Raw genomic sequence first — 12,180 nt, 5'->3', positions numbered from 1 at the left:
GGATTGTCTCTCCCCGCTGCTTCACCCACCTGTGGGCATGTCTGGGGCGCTTGGCCCTCTCGGGTCGCTGTGGATTGTGTGTACACTTATACACTCATTACTAAGCACGGTAATCATGTAGGTCCTGAGTGTGTGTGTGTGCTCATAAAGGTCCATGACAATGACAATGTGTTCTGATAGTGTTGAATGAGTTTTATAAACTCTGAGGTGTCAAACAGAAGCTGTGAACATTACAAGTGTCACTGCTGCCGTTCCTCCAGAAACACACTCACTACACCGGCTTCAGGAGCCAGTAGGAACTTTGTCCGTCTCTGACGTCATCAGCAATAACCAATGGGAGAGCAGCTGAGAGTCTGGAACAAGCCCCGCCCCCTCACTGTTTGCTTCTGCCGGGGTGAAGCACAGAGATAAATCTTAAGAGGAGAACAGCCTCGTGCCTTCTGTTAAAGACACCTTTACGTCGACTAAATACAGTACACACACACACACACACACACACACTCAGATAAAATCAGTTAGTGAAAAACACAGCAGGCTGTGAGAGAAAGTAAACCCAACCCAATCAAGACTGAACCTGAGCGATGTATAACTGGAAGAAGACCATTTTCACTGATATTAGTATCAGATAGAATTGGAGGTGCTTCTCTTTCTACAGCTAACCTTCACTCCTCTGTGTCTTCTCTCCAACCATCTTTGTCCCAACCATTGCATCTGTAGTGTTCAGTACATCTCCAGCATCAGGTCCACTGTGTCCGTTCTGCTCGTCTTCTGCAGACGGTGCTTCTTCGTGGCTGGAACCATCCAATAAGTCAGTATTCTGCAGGAACCACTGGAAGAGTTTCACTTCCTCCTATAGTTGAACGCTTCTGTGTTCATTAAACGAACCTCTTGCAGTTCATATATTCGCCATCAGAGGGAGACAAATCACCATCAATGCAGAGTCCCACTCATTATTACTGACAGTACTTCAGAGCTCCTGAGAGGACACATTTAAATCAGAAACATACAAATAAATTATTTCTGTATTTGAGCCAGGCTCCCACCTCCATATAAGACACACATTCTGTCCTCATACAACAAGATCTGCTTGTCCTGTCTGAGCTTCACATCTTTACATCAGTTAACATCAGTACACACTGCATATTGATGAAGATTCTCAGTAATCCAGGTCACAGTTATCCTAAGAGCTCACATCCTTTGGCCTAAAAGGCCTCTAGCACACAGCAAGATAAGACCAGAGTCACCCATTCACGAGAGAAAGTGCCTTATAAACTGGTGAAGTTCAAGTAAATAGGTTTATTTTAGCGTTTCTTTTGGTCAGAGGCTCTGGTGCTCTAGAGTTACACCAACTGTTTCTGAATGTTAGATGCAACACCTTTAAAATCTGTTTTATCTTCATGCAAACAGCTAATCTTAACTGTCCTGTAGTTCATAATGACAGATCTCCATTTATTCCCAACTCTTTCGCTGCATTTTTAAAACTTCATTACATTTGTTTTGTAGTTGATATTGAACCACCAAACCAGCCAGCTCAGAAGACACAGTATTTGACAGCTATCAGATTGAGTGGAGGATGTAAATTACACAACTTAGGTTACAAAAGAGTTATCCCTACACAATGAGTAATCTAATGTTTGTGTACAGATGCAGAATTTACCTCAGCTCAAAAAAATAACAGCATTTAGTGTTCATTTTGTTTTCTTCCCTTTGAAAGAAGGGAACTTGGATTATTTATCATCTCTTGATCAGTATTTAGGTTTAGAGTTGAAGAACATCTCCTTAAAGGAGGCAGAGAGCTGTCAGAGGAAATCACTGTAACGACTGTTGAAAATAAAAATATGAAATTAGTCACAAACTGAGTTGTGTACTCATAAACTCAGACCTTAAACACAGATCCAGTGATAGGAGAAATGTTCAGCTTTAATTTCAGAGTCAGTCTTTCAGTGTCTTCCTGAGTGTTGTTTTGTGTGTCTGCAGCCTGTCTGATCACAGAGGAAGACTCACCACCTGCAGGGAGAAACATTGAGTTGGAGTTTGCATTATGAAGTGGGCAGTGAGTGAAGGCAGGGGCCTTGGCCTGATTCCTGGCATCACAAACAAGGAAGGAGCCAGAGCCGGTGTGTAAGGGTGGAGCCGTACCAACGAGATATAGTTGGACTCCAGACTCTTATAATCTGGAAGTGTGTAGGGGGAGATGGGCGGCCAGATGTGGGTATATTCACAAACCTGAGAAATATCTATACTTTCAGATTTCAAACTTCCCCATAACTTAAACACAAACCCTACAATAAACAAATAATGAAGAAGCAGGTTTGACTGTATTTACAGTTTCACTTTGATTCCTTTTCTTAACTCTGTTTCTTTACACATCACCGTTTACATCAGTCAGCCGTCGTTAACGACCTCTGACTCAGGAGGCCTCAAAATGCAAAACTCAAGGAAGGTTTGTAGAAAAAGGATTTATTCCAAAAAACTAAAGATACAGGGAGGAGAATCCACAGCGTAAACCACAAAGGAAAAAAATCAAGCTCTAACAATGCTTGACAGCTTGAACTCACTTGAAAGACAAAGGAGACGGACTGTTATACATGAGGAGGAACACAGGTGAAAACAATCTGCGCAGGGAGGACAATCACACAAAGGCAGGAAGTCATAGTCTAAAAATCAAAAGAAAAAAGGTGAATGTAAAATAAAACAGGAAGTGGCTGACAAGACAACATGGAGAACAAGACAACTCATCATACAAATGACATCAAACTTCAACTGACGAAACACAACAAACATGATGTAAAGCTGCTCTTTTATTAAGTGATGTGGAGGAGATGTTAGATTTATTTCAGATGAACCTGATTAAACAGGACATAACGCAGGTTAAATGTTTAAAGCACCTAGTGCCATCATTTTGTCCAAATCTGTCAGTGTTTCTCAAATTTGTCTTGATTTCTGTCAATTTCCATCATTCCTCCTGAAAACTCGTTGCCTTGTGAAAACAACCAAAGACTCCCACAGACTCCCTGTGACTCAAACTTCCAACATGGGAAATGTGACATTTGAGCACTTTATAGTCTGTAGGCTGCTGTTTTCTTTTCTTTTTACTGTGGAGGCTTCACCAGCCATCAGAGAGGTGGAACTGTACTGAAAATACAGTGAAGTTAGTTACATTTTTAACTCATTTAAAAGGGAAAATATGTCTATTTGAATAGTGTTTTTATTCATGTGTCTAAGTTTAGAAGAAAGTCTTTTTTTGCTGTAAAATGTCACACCTGAGCTTCATATTTATATATGAAAATGAGAATATTTATATCCTCAGGTTGTTTTAAATCTGAAAACTAACATTTGTTACAGTAGTTCACATCATCTGTCCTCATAATTACTTTCATAAAATCCAACAAAGACCAGACTTTATCATGTTAATATTTAAACTGCAACCTGCAGGTTAACAATGTCAGTGACTTAAAGTGTTGAAACAGAAGTTGTTCTCTTCATTATAGGTCCACTATTTGCAGTATTCCCCACAGGCAGAGTCCTTGCTGCAGGGACGATCAGGAAAGACATCTGACTCTCACATATAGATGGAACAGTTGATGTTGCATTCAGCCCAGTATTAATACATTATATATTATATTCCAACACCTGGCTTGTCTTCTTGCATCCAAATGTAGAACAAAATAGATGTTTGATCTGTAAAATCTGATGTAATGGACAGAATCCATGAGTTATTTGATTAATTATTTAATACATTTATTCTAACTCTCCCCAGGCTCTGGGGAGGATTCATGCCTCCATAAGACCTGTTGCCACTGATTTTCAGTCCACTTCTTGTGTCATTTGGCATAGCTCAGCCTTTTCTCCCTGTTTCCCTTCCTTAAGAACGGCTTCTTGACAGCCACCCTTCCATGGAGACCATTTCTGATGAGGCTTCATTGAACAGCAGAAGGTCCAGATGCATCTCTCAGGTCCTGTGTCAGGTCTTTGCTGGATTATTTCCTCTTTCTTAAGAACATCACCTTCAGATACTGTTCAGCTGCTTTTCTGGACAAACTTCAGACCAAGTTTTTAGCAAATAGTTCTTTGGGAATCACCTTGTTGCTGCAAAAATGCTATTTCATATCAAACTGTGTTATTTTATAGATGCAACCAAAGAAATGGGAACAGATGATGCGTTTCTGTGACAGGCAGCTAGTAGCAAAGTGAAATAGTTTCTGTTGTTCAGTTGTCTGTTATGTGCAGACATAACTCTGGTTCATACATTGAGTTTGGTGCCTGAAACTATTACTGAAGACCAGCTGAAAAGCTTCCAAGAGACTGCGTCCACATGGAAGAAAGACATAAGAAATGAGGGGAGGCTAAAGACTTGTACAGCGCTTTATGTCGGTGTTGTCAGCCCACTGATTTAGCTGCTGATGATTCCTTAAAGCCATTGAAAATACTGTCTCTGAATGATCTTTCTGTAGCCTCAGAATCTCGTCAGGAGGTCAGAGTCATGCAACAAAGTCCAACATTTCAGTGATGATATCAGAGTCTTTTCACATTAAACTTTATTTGTGCAATAATGAAACATTTCAACTGGTTTTTGAAAGTAAAACTCTGCATCTCTTCTTCTCTTGTAAAAGCTTTGAAGGAAAGGCAGCTTTTTAATCACAGTTTAGCGTCTGAATCCCCATCAGCTCAGTGAGCTCCACCTCAGAAGTTGACCTCAGCTCAGGCGTCATTCTGATCTGTGCTTTCTGCTTCTGTCTTCACAGGTGACACCATCTGACAGCCTGGAGTCCCCCCCCAAACCAAACATCACTGTCAGACATGCTTTAAACACAGTCCACGACTCTGCAGCTCTCTTTCAGGATGTGAGGACAGTGAACTCAGCATCTGCACCAGGGTCAGCAGGCCTGACAGACGCGCCACAGACAGCATGATGGTGATGAGCAAAGACCTCTGCTGGCTGTGGGACCGACACTGGACTGTGTTGGGACATGGATCGGTCCTCACTCTGTAGATGGCTGACAGAGGGAATCAAAAATCAAAGCTCGGCTCATTGCAAATCCTACCTGGAGGCACAGAAAAGTAGAGCATGAATGATCAACACGTGCTACACATACAAGAACATCCAAAAGTAACTAATAATCAATCCTCCATTTTCTGCCTTTCACCTTGTTCTTCTGATCTAATCCTGGAGTTGTTCCACCAACACACTGCAGAGCAACATTTAGAATTCTCCTAAGGGAAAAAGTACGATGTGTTCATGACTGTTTTAGTGTTTTAACTCAGTTCCAGCAGAATTACAGCAGACAACAGGCCCAAATACGCCCCGTTACACAAGCTGATTACAGCTTTTGTTCTGCTCTGATGGAAGAACATTGGAGACCAGAATGTGTTCCCTGTTAGATTGTCACAAAAGACTCAAAAACACAACAACGACCAACAAATGTCTCTTATGTTCCTTCTTTGCCATGACGACCACGTGGACCAAGGAGGAGAAGAAAATACCAAAACTCCAACCACCTGGGGACAAGGCAGATATTTCCAAATGCAAACTGTCTCATTGTTGGCCTCATCATCAGCTTCTACACAATAAAGGGCGACTACAGGACCCTGAGATGGTAACAGGCTGAATGGCCCAGGCCCAGAAGAACTGGCTGAGCAGCACCAACCACAATGCTAACTTGGTGGAAGCCATTTGAAGAGGGAACCATGCTGAACTTGGATGTTATTTTAACTTTAAACATGCATATGCCTTTTAAGGTTTACAGTAAAGTATTGCACTACAAATAACAGAATTGTTGCTTCTGTATCAACGTGTTTACACTGTAAAAAAATCAAGAGAACTTTAGATTTAAGGAAATGTGAAACAGAGAAACAGAGAGAGCCAAAACAAAGCAAAGAACCAACAGTTGAAGGAAAATCGAAACACAGCTTCTTTGCTGGATTTACAGAAGGAGTCTGTTTCTGAGGGATCTTCCCCCTGCAGAGAGATCTGTTCCAATTCCCAGAAAAATCTGCCGAACCCTTTCGAACGTGTAGCTCAGATCTTTTGGGTCCTGAAGGTTTAAAGCGTAGATCAGGCCGAGGAGGTCGGCAAAAGCTGCCGGCAGGTCAGGGAGGTCCTGAAGGATGATGGTCTCTGCCACAGCAACAGAAGATTCATGACATCTGCTGCAGGCGAAGAAGCGTCATCCTCCCACACAGTGAGGATACCCACGCTGAGACGCTCTGTCTGCTCCTCCTCTGGCTCCGTGTCCTTGGAAGAACAGACGGAGAAAATGTCCAATACTTGAACTGTAAATCCCACTGAAAGATATTTCTATCAAACATTTTCACCTGCAACCAGAAAGCTTCTTACAGCACCAGTCAGAAGTTTGGACACAATGTTCCATCCATCCTGAATGAGTGGATGTGTCCAGACTTCTGAGCTGTAGTGCAAATGATCTGTGACATCAGTCACATCAGCTACAGCACAGCTTCTGGAGGCTCTGGCTAAAGTGAAAACAGGAAAGTGAAGCGCAGGGAAATAAAGATATTTACACTTTTACACACTATTACCAACTAGTATATACACACGTGGACAAAATTGTTGGTACCCCTCAGTGAAAGAAGGAAAAACCCACAATTCTCACTTGAAACCTACAAAAGTAGCAATAAAAATTCATTGAAATTAAATAATCAAAATCAGCCATTACTTTTGAAATGTTGATTAACAATTATTAAAAAAAAACTAATGAAATAGGGCTGGACAAAAATTATGGTACCCATAACTTAATATTTTGTTGCAATCACTGCAATTAAACGATTTCTGTATTTATCAATGAGCGTTCTGCAGCTGTCAACAGGTATTTTGGCCCACTCCTCATGAGCAAACTGCTCCAGTTGTCTCAGGTGTGATGGGTGTCTTCTCCAAATGGCATGTTTCAGCTCCTTCCACAGATGTTCAATGGGATTCAGATCTGGGCTCATGGAAGGCCACTTTAGAATAGTCCAACGCTTTTCTCTCAGCCATTCTTGGGTGTTTTTGGCTGTGTGTTTTTGGATCGTTGTCCTGTTGGAAGACCCATGACCTGCGACTGAGACCAAGCTTTCTGACACTAGGCAGCACATTTCACTCCAGAATGCCTTGATAGTCGTCAGATTTCATTTTACCTTGCACACATTCAAGACACCCTGTAGCAGATGCAGCAAAGCAGCCCCAAAACATTGCTGAGCCTCCTCCATGTTTCACCGTAGGGACAGTGTTCTTTTCTTCGTATGCCTGGTTTTTGAGTCTATGAACATAGAGTTGATGTGCCTTACCAAAAAGCTCCAGTTTGGTCTCATCTGTCCAAAGGACATTCTCCCAGAAGCTTTGTGGCTTGTCAACATGATTTTTTTTCAGCAGTGGTGTCCTCCTTGGTCGTCTCCCATGAAGTCCACTTTGCCTCAAACAACGACGAATGGTGCGATCTGACACTGATGTACCTTGGCCTTGGAGTTCACCTTTAATTTCTTTGGAGGTTGTCCTGGGCTCTTTGGATACAATTCGAACGATCTGTCTCTTCAATCTGTCATCAATTTTCCTCTTGCGGCCACATCCAGGGAGGTTGGCTACTGTCCCGTGGGTCTTGAACTTCTGAATAATATGAGCCACTGTTGTCACAGGAACTTCAAGCTGTTTAGAGATGGTCTTATAGCCTGCACCTTTAAGATGTTTGTCTATAATTTTTTTTTGGATGTCCTGGGACAATTCTCTCCTCTGCTTTCTGTTCAGTGTGTTTCACCAAACAGCAGAGTAAATGGACTTGTATAGTTGTACTTGTATAGTGCTTTTCTAGTCTAACTGACCACTCAAAGCGCTTCACTACATGCCACATTCACCCCACTCACACACATTCATACAGCACGTCTTAAGATACACATAACTACGTGCTTTCTAAGTCATTCACACACATTCATACCCCCAATGATACACTGGGGGAGCAACGTGGGGTTCAGTGTCTTGCCCAAGGACACTTCAACACTCTGGGAAGCCAGAGCCGAACCACCGTCCTTCCGATTGGTGGGCGACTGCTCTTCCTCCTGAGCTACAGCCCCCCTTGTCTCCCTTTAAATAGGCAGACTATGATTATGATTATGAGTTTGGAAACACCTGTGATGTCAGTTAAAGGACACACCTGAGTTAATCATGTCACTCTGGTCAAATAGTTTTCAATCTTTTATAGAGGTACCATCATTTTTGTCCAGCCCTATTTCATTAGTTTTTTTTTAAATAATTATGTTAATCAACATTTCAAAAGTAATGGCTGATTTTGATTATTTAATTTTCAATTAATTTTTACTTATTGTTTCTTTTGTAGGTTTCAAGTGCTTTCAGTGAGAATTGTGGGTTTTTCCTTCTTTAACTGAGGGGTACCAACAATTTTGTTCGCTGATCTGTACTCCAGGTACGTCACATTTGTGACGTATCCAACTGGTACACGATGCTGACGGAGGTCCTGTGCTGTGGGCCTTGCACAAAGAGCCAGGGGTGGAGAAGGTGGCACAATAGGTCGGTGGCTTGCATGGGATCCCGTTATTATAACACAACTGAGCGAGGCACATCAAGCTGTTTCCCTGCCTGAGTTCACTCAGCATCGTGTGCACGTGTCAGTCTTTAAAGAAGTTATTCGAACCGACCTAAAGTTACCAATTTTTCCTCCACTAACAGGCGTGGCGTGGACAAGAATGCTGTGCGTCTTCACCAAGAAAGTATGTAAATCAAAACGCAATCATAGATTGTGGCATACAGAACATATTTCCTATTATAAACATATTGTCATGCACTGTTAAATTATAGAAGAACAAGCAACTAAGTTGGGATCCAAACTCCAAATGTTTTTAAGGTAGTGAAGAAGCTGTCTGGTGAGGGTCACGGCTCAGGTTCACCAGCATTGGAAATGAGTTCTCCCAGATAGTGACCTTTGTGCTGACCTGTGAGGAGTCCACAGAGAAGCTGGGACCTATGTGCCGTGGAGTAATGGAGAGGTTTCGGCTGGCCAACCAACCTGTCTCCAGCATCCTGAATGTGGACCGTGGCTGTTGCCGTGCACAGGGCCCAACAGCTGTGGAGACTTTGTTCCAGTCTTGGGTGGACAGTGGAATGGTTGTGCGTCTGCACATCTTTCACTGGATTCACCGTTTCGATGCAGACGTCCGCACAGAGTCTCACTCCAAGTACGCAGTGTTCAAGTCTGCACTTGCTGGGGCGGTGCTGGCGTACAGCCGGGCAGACATGAAGCTCCTCATCAAGGCTGTCAGAGCCAAGGACCCGACAGCTCTGAAGGCTGTGCCTGTACCGTTCCTGTCTGCATCTACAGCAGCCCTTAAGACTGCAGGGCCCTCTTTACGACCCATATCACCTGCCATTCTGGTGACCCCTGTGATAGCTGGTCCCTCTACATCAGTCCTTCCCATCACCTGTGCTATCACCAGCCCTTTGCCCTGCCCTTCTGTATCAGCAGCTCCCTCTGCGATTGCAGGCCCCTCCACACAGACCACAATGCCGGCCGATACGCCTGCAACAGCTCCTCCAACTGCGTCCACACCGCCTGATACACACACCACCGGCACGTTGCCCAGCACTGGCGGTCATTTAGCCTGGGCAAGAGCTACGCACTACAAGCGCAAACACCAGGGGCATCCATTAGAAGTTGGAACCAAATTGTCAAGGGTGCAAAATATTCCAGTCTGTACACTCTGTGCCCAACCAACACAGGGACACAGAAGATACAAGAGAAAGACATTCTGCCCCGTAAAGATGATGTCCTCATCAAAAGGTCTGAACAACAGAGTTTATGCTATGAAGACTTCACCTCTGCTGTAGACAAGTTGGAGGACTTAGATGTAAATATGCCTTAACAATCTGTAAATATTCTGTAATAACTCACTGTACATATAGAAATGAAATGTACATAGTAATTGTAAATAGTTTTATATTTTTATAAACGTGATTTTTTCATGTTGCTGTGTAAAATATCCTATTTGACTTACTGCTGTGTTGTGGTTCACTTCAGTTGATTGAAATCGTTTTTAAATTTTATACACAAAGATTTAAATCAAGTTTTAAATTGTAGTGCTTTGATGTCAGCAGCTTAGTATAATAAAACGTTTGAATTTTCATTCTTAGCCAGGTTTAATGACACTTTGTATTACCCTGTAGTTTATTTTAAAGTTCCCAATTTCATGCACTTTGTTCAATAAAACTGCTGCTATAAGCATGAAGCAGGAGTTCTGTAATATCATTCAGTGTTTTTGTGATTGTTGAAGATTTGGAACACAGATGCAGACATAAGGTAAGATAAGGCTGAGGTAGATGGTAAGGGATCAGGAGTTAGAGGAGTTAAAGAACAAGTTTAACTCAGTGGCCTCCTTCCATTCCCTGGCCACTCTTTTTTTCATGGCCACCGATGAAAAAACTCCACACCTCCCTCATGTTGTTTTGTTGGAGTTTGCTCTCCAACTTTCTCCAACTAAGCGCATGTAAAACAATATTACATCATTTTGGACATGTAAACAGATCAGAATCGGCTTCAGAAATATTTAACTACTTTTAACCAGCCTTCAACCATCCTTAAATATATCAATTGTTCTGTAAAAAGCATAAATGGCATTGATAAAAAAAGATCACTCTCACAAATATGCTTTAAATCAAATTAATTATACTTTATTGATTGTTGGTAGCAAACAGTACAGTAGCAAGTGAATAAATGACATCGATTGTGTTTCATGTAGCAAGGCAAGTTTATTTGTAGAGCACAATTCGTACACAAGGCAATTTAAAGTGCTTTACAGCTACATAAAATCACAAGAAGGCAAATAAAATAATTCCATAAAACAAAAAATAATCATTAATCAATTGAATGAAAAGTGAAGAGAGTCATATACACAGCTAAATAGAACCGTTTTCAGCCTGGATTTAAACATAGTCAGAGCTGAGACCTGTCTCACATCTCCTGGAAGACTGTTCCAGATTTTAGGAGCATAAACCTGAAACACAGCCTCACCTTGTTTAGTCCTGACTCTGGGCACCAGCAGGAGACCTCTCCCTGAGGTTCTCGGAGTCCCAGCTGGTTCATATGGCTCTAACATGTCAGAGATGTACAGCAGTAGAGCTGTTTTAAAGTCTATTCTCTGAGCGACAGGAAGCCAGAGCAGAGACCTGAGCACTGGACTAATGTGGTTGTATTTCCTGGTTCCAGTCAGGACTCGAGCAGCAGTGTTCTGGATGTACTACAGCTGTCTTACAGCCTATTTAGGGCCCAGTGAGCAGGCCGTTACAGTAGTCTAACCTGCTGGAGACAAATGCATGGATTAGTCTTTCTAAGTCTGGTTTAGACACTATTCCTTTGATTCTGGTGATGTTTTTTAGATGGTAAAAAGCTGCTGATGTTATTGATTTAATGTGGCTATTAGAGTCTCAAGTTGACCGAAAACACTGTCTCTTTGTTTCTGTGGGCCACAGACAATGATTTCAGTTTTGTCTGGAGAAAATTGTTTTGCATCCACACACTGATCTGTTCGATGCAGTGACACAATGTATCTACAGGCCCGTGTTCTTCTGCCACCAGTGACACGTAGGTCTGAGTGTCATCTGCATAGTTGTGGTAGGACATATTATAGCTGCGTATTAGCTGGCCTGATGGGAGCATGTACAGATTGAACAATAGGCGTTACAGGATCGACCACTGTGCTCATACAATCATAATTATGATACTGTCATATTCCCAGGTGGATTAAAAAGGTATCATATCAAATACCTTATTCAAAGCTGTGGAATGTAAGTTTCTGGAAGGACAGACAGTCAATATTTTCATGATTTTTTATGAAACTCTTTAGAAAACTAATTCATTATAGAGAATTCATTGAGGTGCTATCATATTTGTTATAGTGTGAGACTCAAAATACCCATTTTCTGTTAAACAATCAATAAATAAGGTACAATTACACATAATATTGATCATAGACAATCTGCCAATTACATTCATCAGTAATTGCGCAAAGAACCAGCTCACCCCCTCACAGAGACCATAACTTGCCAGTGGTGCAAGAGCTGGTTCAAATCCTGCCTGTTATCTTCAGGATAACTTTACAATGAATGGAACAAAAAGATTTCAATACCGACGTGGAATAAATTAATAATGGTGCCACAAACTATCCATCCTTCCATTTGCTTTACAT

Source organism: Leuresthes tenuis, unplaced genomic scaffold (assembly GCF_036924035.1).
Source record: "Leuresthes tenuis unplaced genomic scaffold, fLeuTen1.0.hap1 SCAF_1, whole genome shotgun sequence".
NCBI classification, from domain to species: Eukaryota; Metazoa; Chordata; class Actinopteri; order Atheriniformes; family Atherinopsidae; genus Leuresthes; species Leuresthes tenuis.
The sequence above is the reverse complement of the archived record's forward strand: the minus strand, read 5'-3'. Positions refer to the sequence as shown.